At 39.8% G+C, this 19,315-nt stretch overlaps 1 long non-coding RNA gene across 1 annotated transcript in view; it reads left to right on the top strand.

Annotated features, from left to right (window-relative positions):
* LOC141085381 (uncharacterized) overlaps positions 1-13,089 on the top strand; it is a 29,345-nt gene extending 16,256 nt beyond the window's left edge. The window contains exons 3-5 of the long non-coding RNA XR_012231285.1: positions 9,223-9,327; positions 10,164-10,301; positions 11,046-13,089. This is a non-coding gene — a long non-coding RNA (uncharacterized lncRNA). The remainder of the gene's footprint in view (positions 1-9,222; positions 9,328-10,163; positions 10,302-11,045) is intronic.
* Positions 13,090-19,315: the final 6,226 nt, after the last annotated feature.

The following is a 19,315-nucleotide window of genomic DNA, read 5'->3' as shown; positions in this document are numbered from 1 at the left end:
GAGAAGCAGCCTGCTGTAGATGCTGCACAGATAGAGACACACAAATGATTTATTCCTGATCTATTAAGCATATTGTTCCTGATTGTTCCTGAATAAAGAAGCTCTGTTGTCACATGCTTGGAGAGTATCCTGAATAATCTGCTGCCAACATTTCACAAGTAGGATTTCCCAGGGAGATGCTTACTGACCAGGGGACTCCATTTATGTCTCGCCTAATGGAGGTTCTATGTAAGAAAATGCTGGTGAAGTGTCTGGTATCAAGTGCGTATCACCCCCCAAACCAATGGTTTGTGTGAGCTCTTCAACGGTACCCTCAAACAGATGCTAAAAATGCTGGTTGAGACCCAAGGTCGCGACTGGGAGTTGTACCTCACACACCTGCTATTCACTTACTGAGATTCCACAGACCTCAATGGGGTTTTCCCTCTTCAAGCTCCTGTACAGCAGGCAAATCCAGGGACCCCTTGGGTTGGCAAGGGAATCCTGGGAAGAAGACCCGAGTCCTTCAGAAGCGTCCATCGTGGAGTATGTCATGCACTTCCGTGACAAGATGCAGACCTTGACGCAGTTGGTACATGACAACATGGCGCAGGCCCAGGCTGACCAGAAGCACTGTATACAATCAACAAAAAAGAAAGGTCCTCCAATGAGGTAAAAAGATATATTTTTATTCAACACATTAAATGTGGAGGTTAGCTATGTTGAAGATCATTAAGGAAGGTGAAGAGTTCTTAGACAGAGCAGAATTATCTCTTCATGTTACAGAAAGAGAAGAAATTCGAAGTGCACCTGAAGAAACAGAGGAATGGAAACGTGACCCAGAGAAGCAGGAGGATCAGGAAGCAGTCAGCACCCATACTTCTCATGAACCAGTACCAGGCTCTCACGCAGGAAAACAATGAAGAAATACATCAGGATAAGACTTTGCCCACAAACAGCAACCTTGCACGCCTTCAGAGTCCTGGATGGAGAAAGAAAAATGTTGTGAAGAAGAAACGGAGAGTGGTGGTCATGGGGGATTCCCTGTTGAGAGGAACAGAGGCCGCTATCTGCAGACCGGATATAACTTCAAGAGAAATGTGCTGTCTTCCAGGTGCAAAAACTAAAGATGTGTCTGACAGGATATCAGGACTCTTCAGACCTACAGATGACTACCCATTCCTGCTACTACATGTGGGGACAAATGACACCACAACAAACGACCTGGAAACCATCTGCAGAGACATTGAAAACTTAGGCAAGAAAGTGAAAGAACTGGGAGTGCAGGTGGTCTTCTCTTCCATCCTCCCAGTGGATGGGCATGGAACAAGGAGGTGGAATAAGATTCTGAAGGTGAACAACTGGCTACGTCGATGGTGCCGTCAGCAACTATTTGGATTTCTGGATCACGGAGTGAATTACCTATACGATGGACTACTTGCTAGAGATGGGGTGCACCTTACGAAGACTGGAAAACAAGTATTTGGAAGTCGCCTTGCTACACTTGTAAGGAGAGCTTTAAACTAGAACAACATGGGAAGGGAAGCAAAAGACCAGAAAAAGCCATACACCTGACAAATGCTATTGAGAACTCTGCTATTAGAAGTGGAAAGGAAGAACAAAGACAAAAGAATCTAAATAATAAAAATATTGGAGAAAGAGAAAACAATCACAAACTAAAATGTTTCTATACTAATGCACAAAGCATGGGCAACAAACAAGGAGAATTGGAACTACTAACGCAGGAAAATAAATATGATGTCATTGGAATCACTCAAACTTGGTGGGACAATACGCATGATTGGAGTACAAGACTAGAAGGATACAACTTATTTGCAAGAAACAGACTTGATAAACGAGGAGGGGGTGTCGCATTGTATGTTAGAAACGCGTATATCTGCACAGAGACTGGGAGTTCTGTGGAAACTGTTTGGGTAAGAATACAAGGACAGAACAATGGAAAGGACACCATTGTAGGCATTTACTACAGGCCGCCTGTGCAAGCTGAAGAGATGGATGAACTCTTTATGCATCAAATGGCCAAGTTCTCCAAAAAATATGACATAGTTGTCATGGGAGATTTCAACTATCCAGACATTTGTTGGGAATCTCTCTCAGGCAAAACTAACAGGTCAAGGAAATTCTTATCCTCTCTTGCTGACAACTTTATCTTCCAAAAGGTAGGGGAGAAAACAAGGGGAACTGCTACCTTGGATCTAATACTTATAAACAGGGAGGAAATGGTTGAGGAGGTAAAAGTGGCTGGGACCCTAGGAGGTAGCGACCATGCTATTTTAGAATTTTGGATAACTAGAGGAGGAAGACCTGTGAAGACTCAGACTTCAAGGTTAGATTTCAGAAAGGCAGATTTTAAGGGATTCAGAAAGAGAATTGGAGGGATCCAATGGCTGGATATCCTTAAGGACAAAAATGTCCAGGAAGGATGGGAAATCTTGAAAAATGAAATTCTCAAAGCACAATTGTTAACAATTCCGAAAAGAGGGAAGAATAGGAAGCATTTAAGGAAACCAGGATGGATGAACACAGAACTTAAGCACATGCTAAAAAGGAAGAAAGAAATGTTTATAAAATGGAAAGAGGGAGGCATATCTAAAGAAGAATATAATGCTGTCTGCAGAGCCTGCAGGGCACAAATCAGATTATCTAAAGCTGACAATGAATTGAAGCTTGCAAGAGACATCAAAAGCAATAATAAAGGATTTTGGGGATATGTCAAAAGTAAAAGAAAAGTCAAAGATGCTATAGGATTTTTACAGGATGAAAATGATGAAATGGTAAGACTGGATGTTGAGAAGGCCAAACTTTTAAATTCCTATTTTGCATCTGTTTTCTCTCAGAAAGGAAATGTAACATCAGCTGTTCTTCACTGTCCTATTAAGGGAATAGAAAAATCCAGGATATCTATAAACAGAAAGATAGTGAGGAAACACTTAGCTAACCTAAATGAATTCAAGTCTCCAGGTCCTGATGAATTACACTCCAGAGTACTGAAGGAGATAGCAGAAGAAATTTTTGAACCCCTCTCCATAATCTTTGAAAATTCTTGGAGAACAGGAGAAGTCCCAGAAGACTGGAGAAGAGCAAATGTTGTTCCTATCTTCAAAAAGCAAAAACCAGCAAATAATTCCAGCGGATGCTTCCTACTTGGCCATAAAATCCATTTTATTTTTATCTTTTAAAATAGTTCCATGTGGCAGAAACACAAATATATACAGGGGGTCAGAAGAAAAAAAGGGCACATTGCTGCTTTATGCGTGCAGACTACGCGTTTCGACCTTACTAGGTCTTCTAGGTCTTAAGTGTGAGCAGTGTTCAAGATAGTAATATACCCTGCTTCCAGGAACTTGATCCAATTACAAAATTTGGCTTAATTAAAATAGGGTGTATACCCTTACACAGGGATAAAACTTTGTTAAATACAAAATGTACTACATATTTAAAGCATATCGCTGCAAAGTGCCCTTATTTTTATCTAATACATTATTATTCACATCTTATATTTATTCTTAGATATCACAAAATTTACCATATGAACATAAAACAAAAAAAAAAATTTTTTTAAAAACCCAAAAAAAAAAAAAAAAAACATTAAAAAACATTAAAAAAAAAAGAGGAAAAAGGAAGGAAAATTCAAGTGTTTTTATATATATATATATATATATATATATATATATATGTGTATATTTACCACTGGAAAACCTGCCATTTAGAATTGACTGATTAAATCTAACCTATTATTCAGTCCATTAGGTATACGGCTTTCCAGTGTAAAAATCCAATAACTTTCACGATTTAATAAAGTCCTTCTATTATTACCTCCCCGTAAGGATTTTTTTACTTTCTCTAAACCATAAAAGGACAAATCATTCAAATTTCCTTTATGTTCATACCAGAAATGTCTTGAAACTGCAGAGCCTCCTATCATATTCTCTTTTACTGCATCAGATAAATGCCTACGGATTCTTTTTTTCAAAGAGCCCGTAGTACATCCAATATATTGTAATTTACAACTATTACATACAACAGAATAAACTACATTAGTAGTATTGCAATTGATAAAACTATTAATATTATATTCTTTACCATTTTTTACTGAAACTATTTTTTCTGTTTTATTTACAAATCTGCAACATTTACATTTTTTAGCTCCACATTTATAAAAGCCCTTTAAATCAAGCCAAGTATGAGATTTTTGTTGGTCAACAATGTTATATTCACTAGGTGACAAAATAGACTAAATCGAACGCGCTTTTTTAGCGACAAATCTGATTTTATTTCTTTCTAAAATTTTATCCAAATCTTTGTCTTGTTTTAGGATAGGTAGATATTTCTTTATTATTTTAATTATATCTGTATATTGTGGTGTATATTCAGTACTAAAAGTAATATTTTGTTCACTGTTTCTATTAGAAAATTTTTTATTCTTATTTTTACTTTTATTTTGCAATAATTTTTTCCTATCCACATTATCCACTATTGATATTGCTCTTGTTAAACTCCAATCTGGATAATGTCTATCATGTAATCTCTGACATGTTTTAACTTTTTCACTTTCATAAATCTGCTTATTTGAGCTATTTCTATGTATTCTAATTAGTTCTCCCACTGGTATATTTTTGATAGTGTGTGCTGGATGACATGAATCATCATGTAAAATTGTATTTGATGCAGTCTGTTTCCTAAATGGAGCAATATCTACTTTCTTAGTTTCTGCATTTCCTGAAAGAGTGATATCCAAAAAATCTATTTTATGACTATCATAAATACAAGTAAATTTTAGATTAAATTCATTACAGTTAATATATTCGTTGAAATCATCTAATGATTTTTTATCCCCATTCCATACAAATAACAGGTCATCTATATAACGCCCCATCCAAATGATGCGATTTTTAAAAGGATTTTGTTCATTATATAGGTGTTTTTCTTCCCATCTTCCCATGACTAAATTAGCCAGGGATGGTGAGAACTTCGCACCCATACTAACTCCTTTTGTTTGGAGAAAATATCTGTCACAAAATCTGAAATAATTATGTTCCAATAAAAATTTAACTCCATCCAGCAAAAAATCTTTTATCTCTTTTCTATAATTACTATAAGTTTCCAAATAGTAATGTAAACTTGCCATTGCTACATTAAATGGTATCGAAGGGTATAAACCGATGACATCACAGGTGACCCAAGAATAAGTAGATTGCCATTCAAATGATTCCATCATACCTACAACTGCTTTAGTATCCCGCATAAAGCTGGGAATATTTTTTACCAAAGGTTGCAAATAAAAATCCACCCACTCACCTAATCTTTCCCCTAAACTTCCTATACCTGCCAATATGGGCCTTAGTGGTGGGGGAAAAATGTTTTTATGAACTTTCGGGAGTGAATGATATATAGGTATTATAGGAAACTCAATATACATATATTCTTTTAATTTATTACTAATGGCACCAGTGTATACCCCTTCGTCTAGTAATTTTTTATTAACAAATTAAATTTATTTGTTGGATCTTGTTTTAATTCAATAAAGGAATCCTCATTCTGTAATATCATTAAATTCAGTTTTTCATATAAACCTGCATTAATCAGGACTATCCCTCCTCCCTTGTCTGCTTTTCTTATTAATAAATCTTGATTTTTTTCTAACTCCTCCAAACCTATCCTTTCTTTATAAGTCAAATTATCTCTTTTCTTGATTTTTTCCAATACCATTATTTAAATTGATCCTTCCTTTTTCCTCCTTTTTTTTTTTTGGGGGGGGGGGGTTAAAAATTTTTTTTTTTTTTTTTGTTCATATGGTAAATTTTGTGATATCTAAGAATAAATATAAGATGTGAATAATAATGTATTAGATAAAAATAAGGGCACTTTGCAGCGATATGCTTTAAATATGTAGTACATTTTGTATTTAACAAAGTTTTATCCCTGTGTAAGGGTATACACCCTATTTTAATTAAGCCAAATTTTGTAATTGGATCAAGTTCCTGGAAGCAGGGTATATTACTATCTTGAACACTGCTCACACTTAAGACCTAGAAGAAGACCTAGTAAGGTCGAAACGCGTAGTCTGCACGCATAAAGCAGCAGTGTGCCCTTTTTTTCTTCTGACCCCCTGTATATATTTGGGTTTCTGCCACATGGAACTATTTTAAAAGATAAAAATAAAATGGATTTTATGGCCAAGTAGGAAGCATCCGCTGGAATTATTTGCTGGTTTTTGCTTTTATTGCAACATGGGTGTGCCTCTCCCATTACAACTCCGTGCGGCTTCCTGGCAGTGAGCAGAACCACTAAGGACGTCTAACTGGGTGAGCTGGCTATAATTTTTCTTGTTTGAATTTATCTTCAAAAAGGGGAAGAAGGTGGACCCAGGCAACTATAGGCCGGTGAGTCTGACCTATACCAGGAAAGATCTTTGAACAAATTATTAAACAACATGTATGTCAGTACCTGGATAAGAATGAAGTGATTAAACAGTCAGCATGGGTTTGTAACTAATAAGTCATGTCAGACTAACTTAATTTCCTTCTATGACGGAATCACTGATTGGGTGGATCAAGGAAATGCTGTAGATATAGTATATCTTGACTTCAGCAAAGCATTTGACAAAGTATCTCATACAATCCTTATTGAAAAAATGACTAAGTATGGAATGGACAAGGCAACTGTTAGGTGGATTCATAACTGGCTTAGTGATCGGACCCAAAGAGTGGTCGTAAATGGCTGCACATCCAGTTGGAAGAATGTCTCAAGTGGGGTACCACAGGGCTCTGTCCTGGGCCCTGTATTGTTCAACATCTTTATCAACGATTTAGATGAAGGAGTTGAGGGTAAACTGATTAAATTTGCTGATGACACAAAGCTAGGAGAGATAGCTAATAATAGAGAAGAGAGAGGATTCAAAAAGATATAAATAAACTGGAGCAGTGGGCAGCAACTAACAGAATGGTTTTTAACAGGGAAAAATGCAAAGTACTACATCTGGGCAATAAAAATGAAAAAAGCATATACAGAATGGGAGGAATAGGGCCAAGCAACAGCACATGTGAAAAAGACTTGGGTATACTAATAGATCACAGAGTGAATATGAGTCAACAGTGTGATGCAGCAGCAAAAAAGGCAAATGCAATTCTAGGATGTATTAACAGAAGCATACAGTCTAGATCACGTGAAGTCATTATTTCCCTCTACTCCTCTTTGGTCAGACCTCATCTGGAATATTGCGTCCAGTTTTGGGCACCACATTTTAAAAAAGACATCAACAAACTGGAGCAAGTTCAGAAAAAAGCAACCAGAATGGTGACCGGTCTGCAAACCCTGTCTTATGAGGAAAGGTTGCAGGATTTGGGAATGTTTAGTTTGCAAAAGAGAAGACTGAGAGGAGACTTAATAGCTGTCTACAAATATCTCAAGGGCTGTCACATTGTAGAAGGATCATCTTTATTCTCATTTGCACAAGGAAAGACTAGAAGCAATGGGATGAAACTGAATGGGAGGAGACACAGATTAGATATTAGAAAAAACTTTTTGACAGTTAGAGTGATCAATGAGTGGAACAGGCTGCCACGAGAAGTGATGAGTTCTCCTTCAATGGAAGTCTTCAAACAGAGGCTGGACAGACATCTGACTGGGATGATTTAGCGAATCCTGCTTTGAGCAGGGGGTTGGACCAGATGGCCCAGGAGGTCCCTTCCAACTCTACGATTCTATGATTCTATGAATGATAGAAATTTGACACGGCAACCATATAGAAATAGGATAGCAAAAAAACACATACACAATGGGTGACACAATACATAGAAAAAAATCAGTTATGGCACATGAAGTAATATATGACAAAAAATTAATTAAGACTGTGCATAAAGTGCCTGGTATCATGAGAATTTATCATATAGTATATCTCATATATCCAAAGGTGTAATGTAATCACAAAAATGCATCACAAAATATGTGCAAAAATGCATAAAGTGCTTAGTGCAAAAAATATATATAAATATATCTCGTATTGCAACAGACACTGTACTGAAACACAGTAGTACATAACAATTTTTATAAAAAATATATTAATACAGCAATTACTCCATCAAAAAAGTTTTTGCACATAGTGATGCATAGCATACTGGCATTGCTGGTTTTCCTATAACTGATCTCCTTAAAAAGGAAAAAACCTTTTAATAAAGTGCAAAGATGTAAATAAATTGAAAAGGAGACCAGATATGGAAAAAAAATTTTCTCCATGTCTAAAGGTCACAGAAACTAATCAAGAGATTATATTTACCAAAATAGGGTGTCACCCAGGGTCCCAATTCTTTCTGGGGTGTGGTATTTTTTATTCTCATTATTTTTAATGTACGTGTTTTTTGTATTTTTTATTTTTAATTGAAATAATTTTTTTCACTGTCTTAATTAATTTTTTAAACCAACCAAAAACAGACTTACATCACATAGTTGCCGATAAAGAGATCCATAAAAATAATTAAAATATATATTATATTTATTGATTTTTTAAAAAAAACATACAATAACGCAAAATAACCCAGTAGAAGGATAAGACACACTGACAAAAATTATGTATAAAAATACAAAATATAAATATTGGACAGAAAATGACACAATGTCTCTAATTCCTCATAAGGTTAAAATATCCAATTCACAATTATTGTAATAGTCCAAAACCATTATAATACGGCTTGTAACAAATATATTTTTACATAAAGCAATCATAAATGAACAATGTGCAAATAGACAATGTAAATAAAAGACTGCAACAATTTCAAGATAATTACCCTATGTGTAAAGGGTTAATACCGCTAGGTGAATAACATATTTGTGTGGTCCTTTCCCCTTTTGTAATAGTCCAGTTACGGGTAATCGGTATGTGCACAGTAGTCACTTTAGAAGAATTAATTGTCTGTAGGTAATTTTGTTATATTTTGCACATTAGTGGCATTAACCCTTTATATATATGGCTATCACCTATGAAAAAGCTGCAAGTTTGGTTCACATAGGTGTATGTGCACAGCAGTCACTTTAGAAGATTTAATTGTCTCTAGGTAATTTTGCTCTATTTGCACATTAGCGGTATTAACCCTCTACACATAGGGTAATTATCTTGAAATTGTTGCAGTCTTTTATTTACATTGTCTATTTGCACATTGTTCATTTATGATTGTTTTATGTAAAAATATATTTCTATAATATAATTCTTTTCGTGCTTTGTTGCAGAAAATTTTAATGAGGGCCTTTGAGAATGGTGTCATCAGCAAACAAGAGAAGGATTTCTTGACAGTTGATCATCCTCGGACACCGTGTCTGTATCTACTTCCTAAGGTACATAAAAGTGAGGTTAATCCCCCTGGGAGACCAATAGTCTCCGGTAATGGCAGTCTATGTGAACCTTTATGCAAATTTTTGGACTGGCATCTTAAACCTTTAGTAGAGACTCTACCTTCTTTCCTTAAAGATTCCACTGATTGCATACGTAGGTTTGAGGGCATACACCTAGAATCTGATATGTGGTTGGTATCTATGGACGTGGAAGCACTTTACACGTCCATTAAACATACAGATGGAATAGGGGCAGTTGCTTTTTTCCTCTCTACTACGGACATGGAGACTCAACTTAGAGAATTTTTACTTGAAGCATAGGATTTTAGCCTCAAACACAATTTTTTCCTTTTTAGGGGCGTTCCCTACCTACAGCTCCAGGGAACCGCCATGGGAGCGGTCTTCGCGCCCTCCTATGCGAACCGTTTCCTGGGGCTGTGGGAACGGGAATGCTTCTTGGCTAACCCCATTAAACACTCTGAGAAGGTGTTGATCTGGACTGGATTTATAGACGATGTTCTCTTTTTATGGCAGGGCTCTGAATGTCATTTGAAAGAATTCATTTTGGAACTCAATAAGAATGACTACAATATTCACTTGACGAGTAAATATAGTCAGGAATCCGTTGAATTTTTAGATATCCTGCTCTACAAGGATCAGAAGGATTGTTTACAAACAAGTATTCATAGGAAAAGCACTGCAGTTAATTCATTACTGCATGCTTCTTCCTCACATCCGAGTCATCAAATCAACAATATTCCTTAATCAACAATATTCCTACAGGACAGTTCTTAAGGTTAAAACGTAATTGTTCTGATGTCAATTCTTTCTTCCTGCAGTCACGTGAATTGTCCCGGAAATTCTTCGAAAAGGGGTACAGTCGAAGATCTGTCAGGAAGGGTTTAAGGAGAGCTTTGAGTACTGAAAGAAGCACTCTATTACAGCCACGGAAGGAGAAAAAAACTGAGAAAGAACAGGTGAGATTCATATGTCAATATAATGAGCATTGGTACGATATGAAACAGGCATTGGGCAAATTTTGGCCACTTTTAACAACGGATCTGATACTTCATGACTTTATTTCCGATCGTCCATCAATTACATACAGAAGGGCCAGAAATTTAAAAGACCATCTTGTTAAGAGCAATTATATTGGTGATCCACCGAAAAACTTTTTTGGCACCAGTGGCCCTAAAGACGGGTTCTTTCCATGTGGTTCATGCCTTGCATGTCCGAATATGAGACGTGGTACTACTTTTCATTCGAGCGATGGGACAAAGGAATTCAAAATAAGTAAACATATCATGTGCAATACAGAGGGAGTTGTTTACTTTGCAACATGTCCCTGTAACCTTATATATGTGGGTCTAACCTCAAGGCGATTACGTATTAGGATCTGTGAACATGTGTTAGACATCATCAATGCTGATAAAGTTGACGATTGTTAAACATTAAAACCAATCCCGAGGCACTTTAAAGCTGCATATAATTGTGACTCTAAACTTTTGAAAGTTATCGACATTGATTGTGTAGTGATGGACAATCGAGTAGGAGATCTTAGAAAAGCCCTTTCACAACTGGAATCGAAATGGATTTGGAGACTGCAGACGGTGCGTCCCAAGGGTTTGAACGAAATCCTGAGCTATGCTCCCTTTTTGTGAATGGTTTTATTCACTTGTTTTTATTTTTGTTTTTAATTGTGTTTTTTGTATATTTTTTAGTGTTGACCACTCTTCACTCAACTTTATTTGCTACAGAAAAGTCAAAATTTGCTATAGAAAGTTGAAATTTATAACACCTCTCTATTTTTTGCCTGTGGATGTTCGGTTCCCTTTAAGACATCCGGTGAATGGAGATTATCAAAGAAGTGTGTTGAGATCTGAATTTGCATCAGGATCCAACCATGTAACTGGATTAGAAATCTTTGTCTTGTTTTTTGGATGTTCGGCTCCCCCTAAAGCAGTCGGTGAATGGAGATTATTAAAGAAGTGTATTAAGATCTGAGTTAGCGCCATGATCCGACCATGTAATTGGATTGGGAATTTTTATCTTGGTCTTTCATAACTCGGCTTCTTTTTGAGTCAAGTATTATCCCTTGTATATATAAAAAAAATTTTTGCGTTTCTACCATCTGGCATTGCTGGAATATATATGTGTGTTTCATAGTTCCATATGTATATACATGTGTGCGTATATGTATGTGTGCATGCCTCATATGATTTTTAGTTGGCATGTATGTATGCACACTTATTTGTTTGTCCTTTACAGATTGTTATTTATGAGAATATATAAAAAAATCTTCTCATTTTGTCTTGGTGTCCTTTTTCTAAATGTCTCTTTTTACTGCACTCTTTGCACTTTAGTATCATAATATCTTGTTTTTCTTGATATATATATATACATGGTCGTGTATATATATATTTGCGTGATATATTCATATGCCATGTCTGTCGTTATCGACAGCAGCTTTGTCTTGCACTTTAGTACCATAACACTTTGTCACTTTACATATTTTTTGGCATCTTTGTATGCCATATTTGACAACACTGTCATTTTTTCTTGGCATCTTTGTGTATATACATATTGTATGACATATTTCTATGCCATATTTTATGGCATTTTATGGTTTGTCTTTTTCATATGTCATTTCTTGATAGCACATTAGTCTAGCACATTTTCACTGTAATGACATTTTTCTTTGTATTCTTGTCACTTTTTATGCATTTACTCAGGTATCCATGCACGCCATAGGTGTATGGTAGTTCATGGTATTTTCTTTATATACTGCACAAATTTTTATTCTTCTTGGGTCACCACTCACTTCTTTATAACTTGGATGGTAATATATTAATCATTATACACTATGCCCTTTTGTTGGGATTTTTTATAAAATAAGTATCTTATTTTGTGCACTGTCGCACTATTGTGCATCCTTTTTTTACATATCCCAATTTTTTCTGGGGTGTGGTATTTTTTATTCTCATTATTTTTATTTTATGTATTTTTTATTTTTTCATTTTTTATTTTTAACTGAAATTTTAAAAAAAAAATCTTTTTCTATATATAGATTTTGTATTTCACATAAAATATAAAAATATTTTTGTACCTAGATATATGTACATGTTTTTGTATGGATATGACTTGATAACTAGAATGACAGGGAGTATGCATGTGGGCCCGCATGAATCACCCGTTCATGTCAATAAAAAAGTTTTAAAAAAAAATGCCATTTGTGTTATGTATACTTTATATTGGGAGAAATGCTTTATGATTCTGAAGTCTGTTAAACTAAGATTTCGATTAGGATCCTATTTTTATTTGTGTTTGCCCCGTTTACATTCTTTTATAGGATGGGTTAAATTTTGCTAAGTAGGATACGAATGCACCATATAATGTGGGCCGTCTTTATGAGATACAACACTGACGTGCCCAGTGAGGTGTTGTCTCCTAGACAACTGAGTAAGCCTCCTATCATGGGTGATCCAAAATGGCGCTTATATTTCCGGTTTTTGCATGGGTAGCCATCGCCAGGACAACCGTGGGGATGCACTTTCGGGTATCACATATTGATGACAGCGCTGTCTAAATATCTAGGACATGGCTTTTACTGGGGCACACTTCCGGGAGCGTGAACTAAGTATAGTGCAATGCGGATGTTGGGAGCCATGCACTTCACAGGTGATCTGTATTATGTTGATTGGCCACACATTAAGGTATAAAAAGAGCGGTCTTGTGAAATGGGAGATTGAGCACCCCTTCTGAGGAAGATATTATTATTATTATTATTTATTGTTATAGCGCCATTTATTCCATGGCGCTTTACATGTGAGGGGGGTATACATAAAAACAAGTACAATAATCTTAAACAATACAAGTCATAACTGGTACAGGAGGAGAGAGGACCCTGCCCGCGAGGGCTCACAATCTTCAAGGGATGGGTGATAATACAGTAGGCGAGGGTAGAGCTGGTCGTGCAGCGGTTTGGTCGATCGGTGGTTACTGCAGGTTATAGGCTTGTCGGAAGAGGTGGGTCTTCAGGCTCTTTTTGAAGGTTTCGATGGTAGGTGAGAGTCTGATATGTTGTGGTAGAGAGTTCCAGAGTAGGGGTGATGCGCGAGAGAAATCTTGTATGCGATTGTGGGAAGAGGAGATAAGAGGGGAGTAGAGAAGGAGATCTTGTGAGGATCGGAGGTTGCGTGCAGGAAAGTACCGGGAGACGAGGTCACAGATGTATGGAGGAGACAAGTTGTGGATGGCTTTGTATGTCATGGTTAGGGTTTTGTAATGGAGTCTCTGGGCAATTGGGAGCCAGTGAAGGGATTGACAGAGGGGAGAAGCTGGGGAATAGCGGGGGGACAGGTGGATTAGTCGGGCAGCAGAGTTTAGAATAGATTGGAGGGGTGCGAGAGTGTTTGAGGGGAGGCCGCAGAGCATGAGGTTGCAGTAGTCAAGGCGAGAGATGATGAGGGCATGGACTAGGGTTTTTGCAGATTCTTGGGTGAGGAATGAACGGATGCGTGAAATATTTTTGAGTTGAAGTCGGCAGGAAGTGGAAAGGGTTTGGATATGTGGTTTGAAGGAGAGATCAGCATCAAGGATTACTCCGAGGCAGCGAGCTTGTGGGACTGGGGAGAGTGGGCAGTCATTTACTGTAATTGATAGGTTCGTAGGGGGGGTCACGTGAGATGGGGGAAAGATGATGAATTCTGTTTTGTCCATGTTGAGTTTCAGATATCTAGTGGAGAAGAAGGATGAAATAGTGGACAGACATTGAGGGATTCTGGTTAGTAGGGAGGTGATATCTGGTCCAGAGATGTAGATCTGTGTGTCATCAGCATAAAGATGATACTGAAAGCCATGAGATTCTATGAGCTGTCCCAGGCCAAAGGTGTAAATAGAGAACAGCAGGGGCCCTAGGACTGAACCTTGTGGGACTCCGACAGATAGGGGGCGAGGTGAGGAGGTGGTGTGTGAGTGGGAGACGCTGAATGTCTGGTCTGTTAGGTATGATGAGATCCAGGAGAGGGCCAAGTCTGTGATGCCGAGGGATGAGAGGGTCTGTAATAATAGGGAATGGTCCACTGTGTCAAAGGCAGCCGACAGGTCCAGGAGGATGAGGACAGAGTAGTGTCGCTTGCTCTTGGCAGTTAAGAGGTCATTGGTGACCTTAGTAAGGGCAGTTTCAGTGGAGTGGTGTGACCGGAAGCCAGATTGTAAGCGGTCGAAGAGGGAGCAAGAAGAGAGATGGGAGGACAGTTCAAGGTAGACGTGTTGTTCCAGTAGCTTGGAGGCGTATGGGAGAAGTGATATAGGGCGATAGCTAGATACAGAGGATGGGTCAAGAGAGGGCTTTTTGAGGATAGGTGTGATGGAGGCATGTTTAAAGCTTGAGGGGAAAACACCAGTTGTTAGTGATAGGTTGAAGAGATGGGTTAGGGTTGGGATGAAGACTGTGGTGAGGTTTGGGATGAAGTGGGATGGGATCGGGTCGAGTGCACAGGTGGTGATACATCGAAACGCGCGTCAGGGGGACCCTGGGTGACACCCTATTTTGGTAAAGATAATCTCATGATTAGTTTCTGTGACCTTTAGCCATGGAGATAAAAAAATTTTCCATATCTGGTCTCCTTTTCAATTTATTTACATCTTTGCACTTTATTAAAAGGTTTTTTCCTTTTTAAGGAGATCAGTTATAGGAAAACCAGCAATGCCAGTATGCTATGTATCACTATGTGCAAGAACTTTTTTGATGGAGTAATTGCTGTATTAATATATTTTTATTTATAAAAATTGTTATGTACTACTGTGTTTCAGTACAGTGTCTGTTGCAATACGAGATATATTTATATATATTTTTTGCACTAAGCACTTTATGCATTTTTGCACATATTTTGTGACGCATTTTTGTGATTACATTACACCTTTGGATATATGAGATATACTATATGATAAATTCTCATGATACCAGGCACTTTATGCACAGTCTTGATTAATTTTTTGTCATATATTACTTCATGTGCCATAACTGATTTTTTTCTATGTATTGTGTCACCCATTGTGTATGTGTTTCTTTGCTATCCTATTTCTATATGGTTGCCGTGTCAAATTTTTATCATTTAATGTGTTGAATAAAAATATATCTTTTTACCTCATTGGAGGACCTTTCTTTTTTGTTGATTGTATTTGGTTTCACGGTCCTCCGTGTTATAACCTTTATCCTTCTTGTTTTGGTTGACCAGAAGCACTGGTACGAACAGAGCACCCAGACCTACCAGGTGGGTCAGAAGGTGTGGGTGCTGGTCCCTGTACCAAAGGATAAGCTTCAGGTGGCTTGAGAAGGCCCATACCTCGTACACCAACAGCTCAATCCAGTCACCTACGTGGTCACCCTTGACCACGCTTGGGATAGGCGCAAGGCCTTCCACGTTAACATGATGAATGCTCATCAAGAATGTGGAGCCTGCACCCTACCGGTCTGCAATCTGCCCAAGGATGGGGAGAAAGACCCCTTTCTGGACATGTTAGCCCAAGATAAGGCCGGCGGGTTCATAGAGGACGTGGAGTTAAGCGCCTTGCTATCCGCACACAAGCGGTTGCAGTTGCGAGCCACGCTGGAACCCTTCCAGGCAGCGTTTACATACAGACCTGGAAGGACTGAGGCAGCGGTCCATGAAGTGGACACCGGGAATCATGCCCCTCTACGGTGGACATCCTATCGGATCTTGGACGAGGTGCAGCACGTCATGCACCAGGAGATTGATGAGATGTTGCAGCTGTGAGTGATTAAGCGGTCAAAGAGCACATGGGCCTCACCTGTAGTTATGATTAGTGTTGAGCATTCCGATACCGCAAGTATCGGGTATAGGCCGATATTAGCTGTATCGGAATTCCGATACTTAGTTCCGATACTTTTTTCATATCGAATACCGGAATCGGAAGTTCCCATAATGCTAGGAGCCCGCTCGATTTGATTCAGCCAATGGAGATCCTCAGAAGTGTGGGCACATCCTGTTAGGCATGTAGGCATGTTAACTACTGGCATGGCTGTGAATGGCTGCTGAAATGATGTAATGATGCACTATAAAAACCGCTGCAGCCGCCATTTCTGGTCACTCTGCTGTGAATTCAGTTAGGGACAGGCTGCTGTTGAAGACTGTGAGGGACAGTTAGAAATAGCGATCATCTAAAATATCTATTGCTCTACCCAGGCTACATAATCCACCACTGTAGCATTTTTGTAGCCCAGCAGCGCTGTTTTAATAGCTGTCTGCAAGGGCTGTGTGAGTGCAGAACCACGCTGTGTAGTGTGTCCTGCAGGCACGTCTGCTTGTAGGCCGCCCAGCGTGTGTCTCTGCCTCATACACATTTTTATTTTATTGCTGCTTTTTTTTTCTCCTCTATAGTGTGCTTCCATACGTATCCATATACGTTGGTTGCAAACACTAAAGGAGTGGACAGCGGAGCCTTTCAGCAGCCTTTCAGTGCTATAGCCCATTTCTCTGCACTGTTTTTGGCTGTCTGATAGGTCTCTCTGTGTGTGAGTGCAGCTCACGTTGCAGTGTGTTCTACAGCCACCGCTAGCTGTAGTCCGCTCAGCGTGCGTCACTGCCTCATACATAGTCCTTTTTTTGCAGCTAATTTATCCAGATTTTTGTTCCTATATTAGTGTGCTTCCATCCGCATCCATTGTCATTGGTTGGTTGCAAACACTATATAGGATTAGATAGAGGAGCCTTTTTGCTGGCTTGTACTTCAAACTTTGGTCACATCCTTTTCTCCCCCCCCCCCAAAAAAAAAAGGAAATAAAGTTCACCAAACACTCCACTTTACAGTTGTGTAGGCCACATTAGATCATATTAAAGTGTAGTACACACACTCTTAGCCAAACTAGTGTTTCTTATACTGGTTAGCAGGTGTTCAGGAATAAGAACACTAAGCCACCCCTTTTTTACTTTTCTGCCTATCTTTATCAGTCTACCAAGATGAAGAAGGCAGGGAGTAAGGCACGTGGTCGTGGAGTTTCAGCAGGGAGAGGACGGGGGGATTCAGCAGGGAGAGGACGTGGGGATTCGGTGTCTGCTGCGGCCACCAGTGACCCAGCATCCCCCACTTTTACCAGGCAACAGTCCTTCATGCGCAGCTTTGTAGGACCTCGCCGTACCCCACTGCTGTGTGACGAACAAATTGAAGCCGTTGTCGGATGGATGGCAGCTAACGCATCCACTTCAATGACTTCCGCATCCTCCCAGGGCCAGAGCACTGAAGAGCAACCATCTGTCTCTTCACCACCTGCCAAATTGCCCAGGCAGTCTGAGAGCCCTGTACAGGAGCCATCTCAATCTTTACTTCTGTTCTCAGAATCTGTTGGCTTGGAAAGAGGTGGCCAGCCAAGCAGCAGTCTAGAGTGTGAAGAAGAGGGAGTATGCAGTGATGCGCAACTGCTTTGTCCCTCTGAATCTGAAGAGGCGGGTGGGCCAGTGCCTATTGTCAGCACACCACAGTGCTCATCTGATGATGATGAGACTCAGTTGCCAATTTCTGGTGCGTACGGTGCTGGCGAGACAACCCAGGACCAACCGGTGCTTGAAGAGGGGAGTGGAGATGATGAGGTCCTTGACCCATCATGGCGTCAGCCACAGGAAGGTGGTGGGAGCAGCTCTGAGGAAGAGATTCCCCGAACGGCCAAAAGAGGAGGGAGAGGGCGGGGGCAGACTTGGTTGCCTGTAGCCTCCACTTTGGCACCCGTGAGGAGAAATCCTCTTCCAAAACAGAAAACGGGCGCTCCCAGGACTTGGAGTGCGTGGTCTTTTTTTGACACAGTTGCAGATGACATTTGCTTTGTCAAATGCAAGCTGTTTCATCAGAAAGTTAAATGAGGGAAAAATGTGAGCAACCTCAATTATTATTATTATTATTAATACCACAAATATGTGGAAACATGTGCGTACCAAGCACGAGGTGGAGTTACACAGACACACTGAAGATGTAGGCCAACCTTCAGCAGCACCTACCACCTCTTCAGCTCGTGTTGGGTCCTCTTCCTCCAGCTCACACACAGCTGGTTCGGCTTCCTCACTGGAACGCCATGGAAGAACCACTGCCACTGTTGTCCAGAGACCCAGTGAAATTCCACCCACTGAACCACATTCTCAGTCATCAGCACACTCCCAGGCCACTCACCAGCAATCGGTAGCACAGGCATGGGAGAAAAAGCGGCCATACTCGGCAAACCATCCCCGAGCACTGGCTCTGAATTCCGGCATTGCCAAACTACTGGCCCTTGAGATGCTGTCATTCAGGCTGGTGGAGACTGACACCTTCCGGAACTTGATGTCATTGGCAGTGCCACAATACAATGTGCCCAGCCGCTTTTATTTCAGCAGGCAAGCCGTCCCTGCCCTGCAAAAGCATGTGGAGGGAAAAATTAAAAATGCGCTACTAAACGCCGTCAGTAGCAAGGTCCACCTGACCACCGATGCGTGGACCAGTAGCCATGAACAGGGACGATAACTTTCCCTCACTGCCCATTGGGTCAATGTTGTGGAGCCGGGTACAGATCTGGAGAGTGGCTCTGTACGTATTCTGCCAACTCCAAGGATTGCAGGAATGCAGTCTGTACATATTGAGTCCTCCTCCTACTCTAGTTCCTCGGAATCAGCACTGCATGAGCCTGTTAGGCCAGATATGAGCACAGGTGTGGCCAAACGTCAACAGGCCGTCCTTAAATTAATTTCTTTGGGGAATCGGAGCCACACAGCACAGGAGCTCTGGAATGCCATCAAGCAGGAGAGCGATGTGTGGTTTGTGCCAGCGAATCTCCAGCCAGGTTTGGTAGTGAGTGACAATGGCCGAAATCTAGTGGCAGCTCTGGGCCTAGGCAACCTCACTCACATACCATGTCTGGCACACGTGCTCAATTTGGTCGTGCAGAGCTTTCTGAGGGACTATCCGGATCTTGATGCACTGCTGCACAAGGTTCGCCTAGAGTGTG

This window comes from Dendrobates tinctorius, unplaced genomic scaffold (assembly GCF_039654945.1).
Source record: "Dendrobates tinctorius isolate UK_male_01 unplaced genomic scaffold, ASM3965494v1 ptg000028l, whole genome shotgun sequence".
NCBI classification, from domain to species: domain Eukaryota; kingdom Metazoa; phylum Chordata; class Amphibia; order Anura; family Dendrobatidae; genus Dendrobates; species Dendrobates tinctorius.
The sequence above is the reverse complement of the archived record's forward strand: the minus strand, read 5'-3'. Positions and strand labels throughout refer to the sequence as shown.